The sequence below is a fragment of the Atractosteus spatula genome, chromosome 14 (genome assembly GCF_055471065.1).
Source record: "Atractosteus spatula isolate fAtrSpa1 chromosome 14, fAtrSpa1.hap1, whole genome shotgun sequence".
NCBI lineage: Eukaryota > Metazoa > Chordata > Actinopteri > Semionotiformes > Lepisosteidae > Atractosteus > Atractosteus spatula.
The window spans coordinates 24546662-24565917 of record NC_142719.1 but is presented as its reverse complement, the minus strand read 5'-3'; the positions used below and the strand labels follow the sequence as shown (position 1 = coordinate 24565917).

Here is a 19256-nt window from a genome sequence, read left to right as displayed (position 1 = left end):
CACCGACGTGATGAGTGTTTTTCTCGATTTTTTTTCTTTAAGGACACATGATGCTGCCGACTGTGGGAGCTGGTTTATTTTCAAACCCTCCCATCTCAGTAGTATCCTGCTTTACTGCTCCGCTCCAGTGCTCTTCGCTTTTTTAAGAGGTGTGCTCGCTAGCAGCCTGCGATTCTGTGCCAGTTCCTATTTAAACAAATTTAAATCAGTTTTTGTGGCGGATTAACTAAATAAAACACCGTTCCACGAGTAAGAGGAGGGTATCCGAATGATTTGTTTGGGAATGTACTCTTGAGGACCACTTCAATCAGGAAGATTCAGCATATGGATTGGGAATTTGTATTTTAAACCAAGGCGTTTAATCGGATCCCTGTTTTTACAAATCATATCAGCAGTGCAAGACAAGACACTTTCCTTTTCTTGTGGATACTGGCATTGAAAGTCTTATCAAGATCAATTTTAAACGGGGCATTTTTATTTTTTTAATCTTACATCTTTATGTATGGATTATTTACATTCATGTCAATATTATAAACAGATCATTTAGCAGGAAGCAGCAACACAGGAACTATGTGTGTGTAGCACTGGTGAGTAGAGAGCTACTGATGGCTAATCCGAAGTGCCTTGGAATGCAAAAACTCCTTAAATTCCCGTATTTTTAAGTGAAGCACACCTTCTGGTGCACGGAGATGCTGCAAAGTCGGTTTAATTGATTTATTCTAGCCAATGTGTTTGTTGGAACGTGTCTACGGCATCGTGCTAATTTGCTAGTGTGATTTTGTTTCATTATTTATTTTCCACTAAACTGATAAAAATGACCAATTGCCGTGGCGTGATGCCTTTATCAGACACGATGCGACTCTTGTCGCTTCTGTATATTAAGGTTCAGGAAGGCTGTATTTTCTTGTCACTGTTGTAGTGTGATTTGAAGCACCAACCTATTTCGATCTAAGTGTGACTAAGGCCAAAATTAAACACTTTAGCACCATCATAATTTTGTAATGACAACAGTAATCTGGTTTCGATCTGAAAGAGCTCTCCCCAATCTAAACAACCAAATAATTTAAACAAACCTAAAATTCTATACGTGCGGTGTTTAAGTAGCATTATGTCGTTGTAAGATAAATATTTTATTACATACGTTTGCTTCCGTATAGGGGATCATGCGCAAATAAGATTGAAAATCTATAGCTACATTGTTTCTTATACATTAATTTACCATTTATTGTACTTAGGTTTTTTAAAGTTAGTGCAATGTACAGTACATATATATACATTTCAAGAGGGGCTGGTGTCTTCTGCAGCGTGATTTATCTGGACACAAAAGTTGTGTGTAGGAAATGCGCATAGAATTCAGGCATCTTTGCAGTAATATCATAGATATTAATAACTATATAAAATATATTAAATTAATACTGTTATTTAAAGCATTTCTTATTAAGCACACGACATGTTTTCCTCTGAGTCAATTGTCTGTTGACAGCCGTTAGCAAAGACACCGGGAGAGGTGTAACCAAATCTCTCAAAAGCTCTCTGTGATGACTAACTTCATGTTATTTCACCATTCTCATTCTAATCATAACTGAAATTTCCGAATACGATTTTCTTAACACTGTATAATTAGCAACCGTCGATCTACACATAAAGAAAAAGCTTTTTGATTTAGCTCTTTGCTTGGTTTGCAGTACAATGTCGGTGACGCGGTAAGATTAAAATAGGACCCAGAAAAATGCTACAATAAAGCGTTTTGTGTAACTGAGTCGAGCATTTTTGCTTAGTAGGCTGGTAAAGCTCAGTGCGCTATGAAAAAAATGGATGTATACAATAATTAATAAGGCAACATGTTTTTATATATTATTAAATTAATCACAAAATAATCTAAATGTGACTCATTAATCAGCAACTAATTTTCTAAATTAGTTGCTGATTAATGAGTCACATTTAGATTATTTTACTAGGCAACAAGGATGCATCAGTTTTTACTTTATATGTTTACAAGTTGTTATGCAATTTATCTAGCATAGTCAACCACAAAATAAGAAATATGCTCTGGTCTTTTATGTAAATAGAAAGTGATCATCGTGAATGGGCTAATTAATATTACTGTCACTAATACCGTAAATGATGAGGTATTTTTCAAATCAAAATCTAGACAGAGGTGGGTGGGGGTGGGAAAGCCATTTAAAAGGGTCACCATGGCAATGCAGGTCAAAGGCCACTAGGATTGACGATAGTATTTTCTCAGTCAGTAGCTACCCTGTTGACAAGCCGCTAGTGTATTTTCCCCATTTTGCTGGGTAACACTTAATCCATTGCAGCCATAGTTTAAGTGACATTCCATGGCACGCAAGGTCACAGAAAAATGGCATAATGTCCTTTTGTCATTAATTAGGATGAGGGCCCGGGGATCCCATGGGGGAAGGGGGTAGCTTGTAGCTGCACCACAGCCATTCTTAATGGCTTACTGAAAATTTATTCTAAGCATGTTCCTCAGCTCTTTACACTACTAATTCCTCTGCATAAGCTGCCACTACAATTCTGAACTCTTTAAAAGCTTTAAAAGCTTCCTCTCCCCAAGCCCTCAAGCCACAACACTAATTAGTATTTTAGATTGTTTATTAGCCCAATGGCATCAGGTGGACCAGTCCTCCCTTTCATAAGGGTCTGGTGAAGAGAGTAATTAGATTATTTTGGGTTTCTTTTAATATATGACTAGAACAATTTCATTGGCACTAAAGAATCTTCGGATGGTGAACTTCTTGAAATGGTCAAGTAATTTAATATTTGCATTTATTATTGCATTTGCATTGTATTAAAAATTATTATGAATGTATTTTGTTATGGTCAAAAGCAATTCAAACCTAACCATATTTTGTTGGGTAAACAAGATGCACATCTTGATTTTCTATAAAATAAAAAAATATATAATTTCTCTGACAAAAGATGTTCAGATGCAAGCCTACAAGAGGAAATGGGAAAAGATAACGTCTCAGCCTCTCTCAATGTCCTGAAATATTTCTTAAGAATGAGTAGTAAACATGGCATTACTGTTCTAGAGCTGTCAGACATTCAGCAGCCTGCTATACCCAGAAATAGAAAACACTGAATAACTTCCTCTCTGGTGGAATGTGGAGCACTCTCTGTTCTAGATATTTACTCTTAATTGATAATTTTGTACTTTTTTTTCCACTTCTAGTACGTGTCCTACAGTATGTACTTCGTGTTGATATTTTTTTATTTTCACAAAGCATAAGCAGTATTTTTAATCATGTTTTTCTATAACCAAAATGATTTATGTAAATAGTCTTGCAATATTGTTTACTACACTGTAACGGACCGTAAATAGAAAATAGTAAAGCTTTTTTTTAATCAGACAACTTGTCACTTTAGTCGGGGGCCTGAATACTTCTGTTTATTTTCCTCTACTTTAACAGTGTACTTCACAAAGACTCATTGTATTACTGATTAAAATAATCAATTCTACCTGGGTTTCTACAGGAGGTACAGATGTAGTTTACAGGGCAGGAGATTGGCTCCTATTCTTGTTTTTACGAGACATGATTATGAAAAAGGAATAAGTTATTAAAAGGAGAATCCAGATAGATTTCAGATTATACCCCAGATATATTTCTTGCAATTCAATAATGGACAAAAGTATTAGATCTGGAATGCTCTAGTCTCACACTAGAGTTTGCTAAACTATTAGAGGATTAAAAAAAAATACTGCTTACAATACAGCAATCCGTTGAGGTGAAAGAGGCTTTATAAATTTAGCCTCAGATTAATTGTTAATAAAATGTCAAGGTTGCAATTTTACCTTGATAACTGTTCACAGCAGTATTTTGCAAACACGCCCAGCTTCTGTTAACAGATGAAGTTAACAGATTGTCCCATTGCTTGGAAGTAGGGCAAGTGCTTTCGTCTTTGTACACCTCTCATTACTGATATTTAGATACAAATGGATGTGATATTTACATTTAAATTTGGCCTTTCCAGTCGCATTGTTCATTCTTCTTGGTTCTTGAGAGCTTTTAGACCTAATTTCTGAAATATGCTTGCTTGATAACATCAGAAAAAGTAATATGATCTGTCATCATGATAGATCACATTATGGCTCTCTTTAAATACAGTTTTGTTCCAGGAGGTTTTCTGGAGAGGCAGATAAACTTGGAGGTTGTCCACATACCTCTTCTAGGAAGTGTTGTCAAGATCACAGTGTCTGACATGATCTGTAGATGTGTATGAAATTAAGCTTTGGTGCCCTGTGTCTAACTCATTCTTCCTAATGCTTGAAGATTGTTTGCAACCTACCTGTATGTGTTTGGACTGTGAGAGGAAACTGGGCCACCCGGAGTAAACCCAGCAGACACATGGAGAACAAACACCAGATATACTGTACAACACCACAGGTCCAAACCAACACACAGAGGCAGCAATGGTAATTATTGCCTGACTGTGTCGTGTTTAAAAACATGTATGATTTATTTTGCTGATTTAAAATGAATAAATATTTAGTACATTACATAAAATTGTTATTTTTATCACTGATGGGGGTTTTATAGTATGGAAATTACTTTGATCTGCCTTGTTTTACATTTGATTCTACAATAGTGTAAGTAGTTTTCAGGCACCCCTTTTAACGAAACATAGCCTGCTCTTGAAAGATATGAATCATTGAAAATTCTATGGTTTCTCAACAAGTTAGTCTACCAATTAAGAGTTTTTTTCCCTTGAGGAAAGAGCACCATCTGGTCTCTGAAGTCCAACAAAAGATAATAAAATATCAATTCATTAAGAACTACACTTCTATGAATGAAAAAAACTTTTTTTTTTAATTTGAGGAAACTCAAATTACATGTAATATAGATTTCTAGTCCTTTGTTGTTTAAATGACTTAAACTTTTTACTGTCTTTTTTTCTAAAATTTGCTGTAAATGGTTTTAATAACATTTCATTTTTGGATTGAAGTAAACCATTGTAAGTTTCCCCATTGCTTTAAATGACAGCTTTATAGCCTCACAGTTGTTACCTGAGACATTTGAAAGAAGCAGGTAGAAAGACAGTGTTCTTGTGCTGAAAGTTGTAAAAGGATAATGTTTCAGTCTCTGGTTCACTACCTCTGTGTTTGTTTCTGTTACTCAAATCGGATAAAAAAAAAATAAAGGCAAAATAGGAAAACTTAGGAAGAGGGAAATTGAGTTTTAATATAATGCATATACTATACAAGCCTCTGTGGAAACAAGGTTGTGAGCTCTCTTTAACCCTATGTGTACTATCTCTACGTCTTATAAACTCATAACTCACAGTATCTTGTGCAGTATTTTGTTCTAACAAAGTGTTAGAAACGTCCTGATGGGTATTTGTGTTTTTTTTGTGGTGCTATTGTAGGTGCTGATTTCTAAGTTTGAAAGGTTTATACTCAATGCTTTTGAAAGTGTTTTTATGCAACACATATGGTTGCACATGCCTCTAGTTGCAACTAGTGCTTGTAGACTGACACATAGCCAGCTATGACTCCAAGGCTGGTACTGTATAAAACTGGAGTGGAGCCTGTCTGTTATGAGCTGATGTTTAATATTCATTATCCTGTCAATATGCTGAAACATGTTCAGGTGATCCTAATAACTGATACTATATTCAATGCCAGCCTTGTGGTTCCTACGCTCAGATTTTTGGTGCATCTAGATACTAGCTGTTACTGGCTAATGGGAAATTGTGCTGAATGTTCTTTCACTTCATGAATATCTATCTCTGTCTATCTATAATGGAGTTTTATCAGTTTATACAAATAATCTATATATATATATCAATTAAACTATACACTCTTCTAAAGATATACCAAATATATACCAAATGTTAATTAGAATGAGTATAATGTTTGGATTGTGTACATCATTCTTAACACAATGTACAATCACTTTATAATGCACACCAATTTATGGGTTGAATTTTAGATGTAATGTAAGTAATACAATCACTATTGTCATGGTAAGTAAAAAAAGACAGGGATATAATGTATACTGTAAAAGATATACACTGTTAATCAGTCTTGAACAAAGTCATGGTAAGAATGACTTTGTAATATATATCTCTATTAAAGGACAATATACAATATGTGACCATAATAAAAGTATGTGGAATAATTAATAAATAAGTTCTATATTGCTATGTATGATCTGATCTAGACAGATTCTCAAAGTAACAGAAATTAAGTATTTTTGTATTGACTTTTATTGAGGATGTTGTCACTGAACAACTTCATGGTCTCCAATGTTACACCTGAATTACAGTGCAGTGAAAGTGTTTTAGAAGCAGTACTGCATTTTAAGAAGATTCAAACATACTGTTGCTTAGGGCTGTTTTATGTGTGGTTTTGAACATGTTTTAGTCATACAGAAATAATGGAGACTGAACCCGTCTGGCAGGTGTGAAACATGGTGTATCACTGATTAGTTGCTTGCAAAAAAAAAAGAAAAGATAAGAAAATAAAAATATGCAACATTATTGCACAGTTGGATTTGAGGTTTATACAGTAGTTGGTTTATCTGGGCTGGTTTATGCTCAAGTGTAGTTAGTGTTGTTATTCAACTTTATGAATCTGAATCTGAACAGTTTCAGTCTTTATTAGAATGTAGAGTCCAGTAAGATGACAAAAAAAACCTTAATCCTTTTCTGTCAAATTGTGATCATGAGAATAATATGAAAGATAAGTATAATAGTGTTTTATTTTTTGTTACTTCTATGCAAACACTTGATCATAATAGAACAATAACAGATAGCCTGTTCAATCCAGTGATACCAAGTGAGTATAAAATGGAGAGACATCCACTTTAATGAAATCTCAGAGTGTAAACGTTAGTATTTGGTTGCATGTCCTTTTTAAGGCAACAACTGAATGAAGTCTGTGACTCATTGTACTTGCCAAAATCTTTCTAGATTACTTTATTCCTCAAGTTATCTCAGTCTTTACTTTGGAGCCTGCCATTTTCAGATTCCTGTTGTAGAAAAAGCAGAGTTACAGCATCTGACAGCTTTTTGTATATGTCACTTATAAAAGTTATTTTGGTCTATAAATGTATCCAGGTTTTGCACAATTTTGGAAAAAATATTTATTCTTATATAGCATCTTTCAATCCTGAGTATTCTAAAGACATTTTACATAAATTGTGTATATATAAATGTTTCTTACCTATGTACAGGATCATTTAAGCTTTTCTGAGTGACAGTGATCCCTTCGGAAGGACTTAAAACCTTAGCAAAGTCAAGTGGAAATGATTTAAGTTTTAATTTGGGTGACAGCTACATATTGACTGAGCAACCAAGTTATTTTCATCAGGAGCTGAGATTATCTGGATTAGGCTCTGAAATCAGGACTCACTGCATTGCTTGGTGGTGGTCGATCTAATGTTACTTGAATGTAGTATTGGAAATTCTAAAGTCAAGGGAAAAAAGAAAAAAATTAATATGCAAAATAATAATAATATGCAAAGATTTAGATTTTTTAATAACTATTTTTAATAGTATCGCTCTCTACATCTTAGTGGTGAGAGATGCCAGTTACTTAAAACTAATACTGTAATACCTCTGACATTCCTTATTTATGATGTTTCTGAATTAATTTAGCTAGTTTTCAGTGTTTAGGACTGTCATTAATGGGGAATATGAAATACATAAGTCCAAGGACAGGGTATTAACATCTTAATAATTTAGCAATCATGGAGTGTGTAGAAACATATTTGCATTATTGCAAAGATCATTGCCACATAGATTTACCTATCACCAGGGGTGTCATAAAGGATGAGATAGAAAGAATAACTGCATTTACAAAATAATTTAGGCTAATGGGGATTGCACAAGGCCTCCTATTTTGATAAGCCAGTATATGTGCAGATAGGCTCTTTAAAGGACTGACATTGTAGACTTGTAGACTTAACCATACAGATCCTATTTTGTTTTTCAAGAGGACTCAGTCTCCTAGATTGATACTGTGATTGGGAACTGAACATATTGTGGCATAAGAGCTAGGATTTTGTCTTTGTAGAGGTTTGTCTGTGGTGTACTTAATCCCCACCAAGGACTCCCAGATCAAAAGATCAGGCCCATTTTACTGCTTATTTATTTCAATTAAAAGTGACTAATTTGAAAGAGAGCTTAGTTTAAATTTGATCAAATTAAAGTAGACATATTGCTTATCAATGCTTAAATAAAAAGGATTCAGAAAATAAGGTAGAGTGGTGATCACTATTTGAAGGTATTGCAGTGAAATTTCAGTGAAACCTTGTTATGGACAAGGAAAGAATCTCATATACCTGCTAAAAAATAATAATTTATTTGGTGAGTTGAATTAAATTCTACAGATTTTGGAAACTGAAAAGATCTGTTCTGCATTGGTTTTCTTTTTTTTTAATTTTAAAAAGATTTTTTAAAATGTTCATGTTACCTTGCTGGTATTTGAATCACAGCCAGTTAGTTACCAGTGGAACCACTGCCTGCATCCATCAATTTTGTAACCACTTCTTCCACTTCAGTGTTAAGGAAAAGCCTACATTTTATGCCTTTGTGCAGAATATGCCTATGTAATATTACTATGACTGGCTGCTATTCTGTGACAGGATTCTACCCTGACAAACATCTTTATTCCTTTAGCCCTCATACAGTTTAATTATTAACCTAAAATGGTCAATCCAAGGCTTCCTTACTGTGCACTCAAAGGGTAAGTCAAAGGAAAGGTTTTCTGTAGAAGCTCCAGCGAAATGTGTAATCAAGGGAAAATGTTGCTTTAATTTGTATCTCATAACAAATCACAGTAAAAAACACTTTATATCCTAATGAGGCCACACTGATATTCTGATAACATCAGAGATGCAGTACACAGCATCTGTTTATTGGACTCGGATAACAAAAAATGATTATAATCAATCAAAATAATGGAAGAAAAAATGCCTTAGATATACATATGAAATAGAAAAATACAGTTATAGATTGTAATGTTGTATATATTAAACATCAACAACTTCTGGACTGTTTTTTTTCTAAAATATTTCAAAGATACATTAAAGGATGTTACAGGCATTCATACTGCAGTTCCAACTACATTAAATTATTTGTCAATAAAGATACATTTATAAAAATAAAGAAAAAAATAGCTTTTACCTTTTTGTGATTTCTAACCGGCTCCATACAATTTTTTTTTGTCCTAACATGTTCTTTCGTGCATTCCCTAAAGCAAAAAGTCACATTTCAATCTGAATAAAATGAGAAAGCAAAATTAATTTAAGATTTTATTCACTTTAGAAAGTAGAAGATTACTAAACACCTGTTTTTTACTCGTTGAGATTTAGAGCACAGAACATATAATGCTATTTAAATGCATAGTTAAATGGTAAAGAAAAATGGGATTAATGGAGTTGGACTCCCCTAGGGGGCTGTAGTCAAGACACAGTAGTGAATGCAGTCATTTTAATTGACAATAAAATATGAGTGCATCTGCTGGTGGATCGGTTTTCTTTTGCAGACTTGTGCCTTCCTCTAGTGTATTATGATGTACTTTGGTTTTCCTACCAGCTTTGTTTCAATCAATGCTAAGTAGGCTTCTGCCAGAGCTTGTGTAGAAAGTAGCCTTCAGAAGAGCAGATACATGAGTGATTACATTGTGTGCTGAGGCCTCAGTTAAAAGGAAGGTTTTAGGTAATAAAAAGGAAATGTATTAATATATAAGGCTAATATATTAAATATTTCACTCCCAATGTGCCCCAGGATGAACAAGTACAATACGATACAGGAATTAGAAGTACAGTTCAGACCTTAAGGGCTTGATGATCTTCTATCAATTGTATGTAAGGATACTGTATAAGTGATCTTATTCGTAGATCAAAAATGTTTCCTGTAATCTTTCAACATATTGCTAGTGAAGCACCTATCCATAAAAAGAGCTTGAGGGTAATTTAAAATTATAGATAAAGAAGAGGATCGTCTGTTTGGTAATAGGGGATAGGATAGGAATTCTAGGGGTTAGTCAGTATGGGAAGAGCGGGTCTGCTTAACCTTTAAAATCTAAAATCTTTTTAGTTTTGAGCAAAGACTATGAAGTGACCTGATTAATGAACTCTCAAGGGCTTCTGATCAGATGTCTTTACAACTGACATCTAAATATGAGGACACAAGTGGCAAATGCATTGAAAATTAGGAACAGGAGACTATTCCTTACACAGAAAGTTTTTCTTAACATGGTTTCTTGGTCTAGAGCAACCCAACGAAAATCTTGTTGTTGCTGATACCCTGGCTACTGAATTAGCTACTGAAAGAACTAAATGAGTTAGATCAGTAGTTCTCAAATTTTTTGGACCAAGTACCACCCCTGATCAAACCAAAGCATCCAAGTACCACCTACAAGTCATCTTCTCATAGGAACCCCAGAAAATCTCAATGACCAATATGAGCGCACGTGCATGCACAAACTCACATACACATATAATAAATATTATAATAATAAACTTTATTTGATATAGTGCCTTTAGAGGTGGCTTCTCAAAGCGCTTTACAGAATGACAAAAGGAACAACAACAATTAAAAGTAAACAATAAAAAAGCACCATTTCGTGAGAGGGGTGAGCCTGTTAATTCGAGCAAAGCAGATGTGAATTCATTGGTCGAGCCTTGATACAATTCACAACAGAGTCTAACAGATTTTAAATCCTCAGGCATTTTCTTGACGGCAAAGGCCTCGCGGTTGATGCTGCAGTTCATATCTGGAGCAACCTCTCTAATTTGTGCAACTACACCGCTGTGTCAGCTTGACATTGCTCTAGCACCGTCTGTACAAACTCCGACGCATTTTATCCAGTCGATGCCATTCTCTTCGATAAATTCATTCAGAAGCTGAAATGTGTGTTCTCCTGTAGTTCCTGTTGGTAGTGGTTTATAGAACAGAAAGTCCTCATGGGACATGCCTTCAAACTCGTATCTAACGTAAACCTGCAAATTGGCCATATCAACGACATTTACAGACTCATCTAATTGCAGTGAAAAGCATCTGCTCATCTTAATGCGCTCTATCAGTGTACTTTTGACATCATCCGCCATATCAATAATTCTATGAACGACTGTGTCTTTCGGAGGGGGCAGCAGGTCGAGCTGTTTAGCAGCTTTTTCTCCACACATAATACAGTACGTGGCAGCTCTTTTGCCAACAGTAAACAGTTCTTCACAAATAGTGTGGGGCTTACCTGCTTTAGCAATCCACAAGCTTGCATTTGTCCCCGTTTCAGGAGTCCGTCTCAGAAGTTAAAATAAGTTTTTATTTCATGCGCATGGGCGCGAAACACAAAGACGCTCGGTGTATTTTTTTCTCAAATTAACCTAGAACAGTCCTTGAATATTTTTCTATCTATCACGTTCTCCTGGGCTCACAAGATTGCAAGTGTTCCAAAACCATTCACATTCTCCTACCTCCCGATTTGCTGAAGATAACTTTTTTTTTAAAATACAATTGGTCACTTACGTTCATAGCATGCTTTCCTGTGCTTACAAGTTTGGCATTGTTCCAAAATCACGCACATTCTCCTATCTCCCTATTTGCTGGAGAACTTTTTTTTAAATACAATTGTCCGTTTTCGTTCGTACCACGCATTCCTATACAATGGTATAGAATTACATAGTAGCTCTTGTGTCCTCTGAAGTATTGGCGCGCACTGTATCATGCTACATAGGCTGCGTATTCTACACAAACTAATTTTATTAAAATAGAAAATATGAAAACCCGTCCTAATTTTTCAGTGCACACAACAAAGCTCCAGGGTCATATGGTGTGCCACCTGGCGACGCTCGGTGTACCACAACTGGTGCGCGTACCACAGTTTGAGAACCACTGAGTTAGATGGTCTAAATGGCCCCTTCTGTGGAATAACAAATTATAGTTGTAGGTTTGGTGATAGTACATAGCCCACAGGGCTTTGCCGGCTCCAAGGAAATGTTGCACAGTGCTAGGTTTTAGTTAAATACTTTTACTATAAGAATCAAGGTGATGGTATCTTTTGTGCCAATATTGATGAATCACTTGATGTGCTGTGATTCAATTAATCCCATAGTGAATTTATGTAGTATTTTATAGCTAGAGAACATCTGTTTTATTTAGTGATAACAATACATGATAATGCTACCAGCAGAGTTTGTTTAGTCACAGTATGCTCAACACCTGAAGCACCATAGGAGAAGGCATTCTCTTCATAAAAGGGATTGATATATACAGTATATATGCATTTTAGGCTAATATCTCTGTAGAAGCATCGTCAGAAGTGTGTAAAAGAGGCCATTAGTTTTTAATTTGCCTTCCACTTGTTACAGTTTGAATCCATCTATCAATTTTCTAATAGTTATATCCAATACAGGGTCATGAGGGAGCCAGAGCCTATCATGGCAAACATCGGGCACAAGACAGGTTTCACCCTGGATGGGACGCCAGTCCATTGCAGTGCACATACATACACAAACATGCACACACTCAAACCAGGGCCATTTCAACTCAATTACAAGTTGTCCTTCTTTACACTTCCTGTTCATATTATACAGTAGGTTGATAAGTGACCTAACTCGCCACTGTCTTCCCTTATTAACTCCAGGTGTTCTGGGATCACACATGTGCAAGACACTAAGACTTCTCAGGCCGGTAACTCTGGATAATGATACAGGAGATCTTCATTGTCAAGTAGAGGACAGGACTTTTACTGCATGCCTATTGCTATAGACACATAACCAGTTTTAATCATGCAGTAGACACAAGGAAACTAAAAGCATAACACATTTGACCACCAGTTCAGTAGTTGACAGGCATTCATGTTGTAGCACAGGCTCCTTGTGAAGGATACAGCTGACTTCTCATGACAAGTTGTGTTGTTATTTCACCTGACACTAAATTCTTAGTGCATTTTGCAGATCTGTTTGCTATATGGATACAGTAAAAACCTTTTTGAAGTGTCATTTTCATTTCTTTGTAATTATAATTATAAAAATCAATCTAGAAACATCTTTGCCATTGCAATCAAGGATGTACTTACTGTTTATTAATGTGCACATGCAAGTATCAGTAATGCCAAATTAGATTGTAGTATTTTGGAAGTTGTCAAAAATGAGATGCAAAGCCTAATTTTTTCAAGTGTCTGTTACTTCACTGCCACATCATGTGTGCCACTTGTCATCATATCACACTGAGGTATAAATATAGCAGGTCTAACAATGGGTGTATTCTAAACTTGTTTTTGTGAACATTATGTTTGGTGTTATGGTAAATATTATGATCAAAATAGACTGGTAATGAGTGTCATTTGACAAGGCAGGCTACAAATATTACAATGAATATATATGCATCACATTTTAGAAGTACAGTTCTTTTTAGTCTGTACTGTTCTTTTTGGTTTTAGTACTGTATGTGTTTTTCATACATTAAGCGCCTTGGGGCAACCTTGTTGTGAAAGGCGCTATATAAAAATAAATTTAATTGAATTTGACAGTTTTTCTTCACAGAAATATATTTCTATTGCCTGTTACTCTAATATTTCTGTTTTCTGTCCTTTAGCTACACTAAGAAAATGTTAATGTTTAAGGCTTCCACAGATAATTGGAAACTGACTGGGCTTTGTCTTAATTTGATACATTTTGCCTCAAATAGTTTTTGTCTTCTTCTCATTGTGCACAGTACCTGTTATTTGTGAAAACCTAGAGTCAGGTTTGCAAAATGATCAGAACCTTGGAATATCAATGGAAATTGTGACATTGTAACATGAAACAGAGACAGAAGAAAACAATGGGAGCCAAACGACTAAGTTGGTAATCAGGCTATGTACTGTAGCAGCTACAGCCAACGTATCTGCATGCGAGTTAAGAGAAGCAATGAAAAACTTGACTTTTTGCTATAGGTAAGTGAATATTCAGTAGGATATTCACTTCCTTATAGCAGGCTCGGGTATATTAAGGACCAGAGATGCAGGACAGTTTTTAACTGGCTGATATTCAGTGTTTTCTTCTCTGTAACCTGTTCCCCTTGAACCAAATGTGAAATGCAGAAGGGAAAGATTGAAATGTATGAGTAGGTTTGGGGAAATGCCATGAAACAAGTCTTGGGTTAACAAAATACCATCTCTATTATGATCAGAGTCCAAAGGACTGAGCCAGCTTACTAACAGCTCTGCTTTGTGAATTATTCCAAGAATGCCTTTTCGTCTTCATGCTTAAATTAACAATTGTGTCAGCAGGAAACATCTCCAGAATATTCTTGAAAATGCACATTTAGAATGAAGGAAATTCTAAAAACTGCAGTTCAAAATAGTAGGTCAAAACAGGAGGCATTTCATCTTTTTTTGCAAGCCAAAACTGAGCGTCTTCCATTATCCATGTTTGTATAAATCCTCAACATGTGTAATCAGTTAAATTAACAGACTGAGCCCAGTAGGTAAAAGCTGTACCTTGTCCTGTGTCCATTTTGCCTGCTCTGATGTTGAGGTGTCTGTGGCACAGTAAAAATAATCAAACACAGATAGCATTTGCTGTCTGTCTGTTAGTTATATTAAAGTATTTTTGTCACACTATGACCCTTTCCCTAAGAAGTAACAGGATTAACACTGTTTAGGAGAAATTCTGAAATCTTTGTTTTGGATTATTTCATGGGATCAGGGTTTGGGAGGCAATTCCTCTATGTGGTAATTATTCTTGAATGATGAAACCAGACTCCACCACCACAGCCCCCACACTTTAAAACATTTCTTTCCTTTGTGACTCACGTGTTTGGGCTGCTGTACATGAATAAGAGCCTTTGTTTGTTATCTACTGATTTGGCAAGACAACCAGGAAACCTAATTTGATCAAAGGACAGATTTACAAAATAAATACTAAAATGACACTAATTGATTAAACATTTTGAAACATCAAAAATATTAAAATATATTTAGTGATTTAACTGATTTCTGAATTGTATTAAGGAATCTTTTTTGCTGCGTTTCCATTTGTCGTTAAGATGGGCTTAATGTCATTTGTTAAAAAAAAGCATGAATACCCTAAGGATCTTATGATTCAACATAATTATTAAAGAACTTGGTATACAAGCTTCAACCCAGAGAAATATTTACACTTAAAAGATGTTTTTCGTGCATAACAAAGTACAGTGTACACCTCATAAACTCAAATCTTATTGTAGCTGAGGGTGGGGTGAAATTGTAGGCTTAAAAATTAAAACTTGCTTCACAGCTTGCCAAAGAACATTAATTTAAAAAGCCATTTGTAAAAAGGTAGTTAATTAACTGTGACATCTTAGTTCATGATTTTTTAAAGTTGAAATTTAGCTTTGCCACGCTATGGGTAACAGAATTTAAATGAGAAAAAAAATATAGATTTTTTTTTGTGCTTTTCTGAACTTTTTCAAAATATGTTCTTTCTTTCTCATGGGTCCTTCTCAGACATTCACTAAGTAGTAAACCAGGCTGATAGTTTAGTATATAAACTATACTGGGAATACAGTATGAACAATGAGTTACATTTGTCTCTTCTTCCTCCTATACAATATTAATACAGCAGTATAATATTTTGCCAACAGTAAACAGTTAGGACCTAGGAGCTGCATCATAAATCGGGAACAAAAAACACTAACACAATGGTATTTGAACACTAACACTAACTGTTTGTGTGAGAGGCTGTTTTGCCTTATCATTTTTGTTTAAACCTCTGTAAACTGGTTTAGTTTGCTTAAACTGTCTATTAGTAGAAACACTGGTAGCTTAAAACAAAACTTGAAATATTCTATCTTTGCTGTGATTCCTGTACACAGTGGTCACATCTTTCCATTGCATGTTTTGCTTCTTAGTTTTATTATACAGCTTCAAATGTTTTGCTAACTTTGTTTTTTAACACCTCTTTTCCTACATTTCCAGTACCATTATGTTTAAGGGGTGTTTGGTTCACCATGGCAGGGCACATTAACCATGATATATGATACCTGCAATGTGCTGTAATAGTATATTCAATGTATTATTGTATCATCTAGATGGGGTTGAGGGAGATAAGTCCATAATTAGTTTTTTGGTATAGTTTATGGTAGGTTAGGGAGGGTACTTGACATGAAGGGCTGTAAAAGAGAATAAACAATAAAGAATAAATTCATATTGCAAGGGAAATGCTTATCCTGTTTCTTGGAAGTTTGCGTATGCTCTCATAGACCAAACTTCTCTTTGCATCTAGTAAGAGTCTAACCATGAAAGGATTAAACCTCAGTGCCTAGAAAAAGTTCTCATGTAGAGATGAAGTCATTATCCATTTGATTTCCACTCACTTAGCATTGGCCCACTGGAGTTATGAAGAGACATTTTTCTCTTCCTGGGCCAGATGGATTTTTCTATTCAGTGTACATAGTGCAGACAAGAGATGTTCATTCCCTGCTTACATTTTCACATTAATTTCACATTATTCTAACAATGATATTTTCTGTTGGTGCGTCACAAGAGCATCACTGTTTCTTTTCTCCTGCAACATTGTCCTTTTGTTAAAGAGCAGTGGCATCTGTGTTCCAGTGAGTTTAGAAGTTGCACCCGTAAAATATTTTCATTCCTGTTATCTAGAAATGACAACTGACCAACCAGTTGCACTATGGTTATGGTACCAAAGTCAAGCAGAATCTGAAAGAGGTTAACAGATCAGTATAATGAAGGCAGATGTTTATTAATAAGAATATAGAAGTCAAAGAAACACTAGATCACAAATATACTACACAAAATCCATGTCTACATTTGTGTAGTATATTTAATTGTGTTTTTTGTATATTGTATATTTAATTGATAAATTCTAACCCAATCTAAAAAACAGAGTGTCTCCTAGTCAGTTCAGTTTATCGTCATATGCACAAATGCAATGAAATGCTTATTTACATGTATGCTCCTATACAAAGACATTAAAGGAATCACCAAGAACATAAACACAGAACAGCAGGAGAAACAACAAAAAGTTAAATAACATACAACTTAAAAGAAGTCAGACATGCAGTGTGAGAACAAAAAACATCAGTGTGAGCCAGTCAGTATCTGACAGTTTGTGGGAAGAAACTGTATCTGAATCTGGAAGTTTGTGCCATTATGCTCCTTTAACGCTTACTAGAGGGAAGGGGGTAGAAAAATTAGAAACCAGGATGACTGGTGTCCTTAGCAATAATTACAGCCTTCCTGAGACAGCAAGTTGTAAAAATGTCTGAAATAGAGTGGAGCTGTACTCCAATGATGGACTGGGCTGACCTGATCACCCCCTGTAACGCCTTCTGGTCAGACATCAAGCTGCTGCCAATCCAAAAAATACCACACGTGAGCACACTCTTAATAATGCACCTGTAAAATGTGGTAAGGACAGTTGAAGATAAACCTATTTTTTTCAAATGTCTGAGGAAGTAAAAGCACTGTTGTGCCTTCTTTGTTGCTCCAGTTACATGCTGGGACCCTGTTAAATCATTAGTAATGAAGGTGTTAAGGAATTTGACGCTGCTATTATTGTCAAGGCACCACTCCGTCAGGTTCCTCATCATTTCCAGTGATTTGGCCAATGATAGATAAGATAGATAAGACTTTATTGATCCTGAAGGGAAATTGAGGATGGTACAGTATGTGTCATCTACAATTGACACTACACTTTCCTTGTCTACCAATTAAGGTAGTGTCATCAGCATATTTGTAGATGGAGGTGGTGCTGTGTCTCACCACACAATCGTAGAACATTACAAATGAAGAACATTACAGATGAAGTGCCATCATTTAGAAGTCATCCAAAGTGAGCAGAAACAGGTAAAACAAATGCCACATTAATATGAGGTCTTCTGGTACTAAATACCAGGAATATTATCAATGGACTGCATTAAATTTTAATACATATTGTAGCGCTCCGGGGTTCTCTGCCGCCTCAGGTCGGCCCCCCCACCGTCAGGGACTCAAACCCGGGCCTCCGGTGTCACTCAACAGGGACCCAGCCACTCGAGCTAAAGGGAAATCTCTTGTCAGCCTGTCAGCTGCTATTCACAGGGAAGGGTGGTGACGTCACCGCGCTGCTAAGCTGGCATGAACAACCTGCAATGGTGGCCGTATGCATTACACTATACTTTGATACAGAGATTCATGGTTAAAATTATGATGTAGTTATGGGCAAGCATACTTTAATATATTCCTGATTTTTAGTTGTAATCTGCAAAAGAAAGAATTGATTTTGTTTCATCTTCACAGGCAATTTTAAAAATGCAATCATGTCATATAAAATCGTTTGTAGAAGATGGTTGGCAATATTTTTGCTCATTTCTGACTTTTCAGCACAGCTACACTTTCAAATGGCTTTCAGAAACAAATTATGTCTGCTGTTGGTTGGGTTTTGTGTTGCATTCATTGCTTAGTATGTGGCAACTTACTAAGTATTGTTTACCAGCAAGTTATAAGGGGCAATTCTTTTGATGTGGGAAATTCTTCATCAGAGGAGCAGTACACAGTCTTTTGTGCAGATTCAGTTTTCTTGAGCCTCAATAAGTACATAACATGCACTGGGTCTGCCCCGCAGAACAGACATCCTGCAAGAGTTTCCCAACTCTTATACAGTATACAGTACGGACTGAGAGACAAAAGTTACTACAGTACTTCACACTTTAACATGTGACAGGAGTTGACACCTTTAGTGTTTTCCCTTGTTTATGGTGTGTTTTCCTTGTTTATGGCTTCCTCTGTTTATTTTTCCTCCTTTAACACTTGCAGCAGGGCATTTGTTGTTGCAGCTGTTGGTACAGTACCAGTTACTTTTCTTTGCTCTAACAAAATATTTTGAGATGGCCTAAGTTAACAGATCTCCGCAATCATTCTAATGACTTCTGCAGTATAGTTAGGTACTAATATTGTAGTGCTGGATATGTGCAGTATAGATATAGGTCCTGCTTCATAGTACAGCTACACTTTCAAATAGCTTTCAGAAGCAAATTATGTCTGCTGTTGGTTGGGTTTTGCGTTGCATTCATTCCTTAGTATGCGGCAACTTACTAAGTATTGTTTACCAGCAAGTTATAAGGGCCAGATCTTTTGATCACTTGATATTTGCATATGAGTTTGAAGTTAAATGGAATCATTTACACAATAAATAAAACATCAAAGTATTTAAGGTATGTGTGAATGTTATCTTGGTTTCAAGTTAGAGTGTGTAATAGCTATGCTGAAATAAAATTTAAAAAGAAAATGTCCATTGGCAGTGATGGATCTGGACCTCTGA

General features: G+C 35.5%; 1 protein-coding gene across 1 annotated transcript in view; it reads left to right on the top strand.

Moving 5' to 3' along the window:
* The first annotated feature begins 530 nt into the window (after positions 1–530).
* The window catches only part of LOC148820944 (ras-GEF domain-containing family member 1C-like), a 50345-nt gene continuing 31619 nt past the window's right edge, over positions 531–19256 (top strand). The window contains exon 1 of the mRNA XM_088931486.1: positions 531–587. The gene's annotated coding sequence lies outside the window, so the exon portion shown is untranslated. The remainder of the gene's footprint in view (positions 588–19256) is intronic.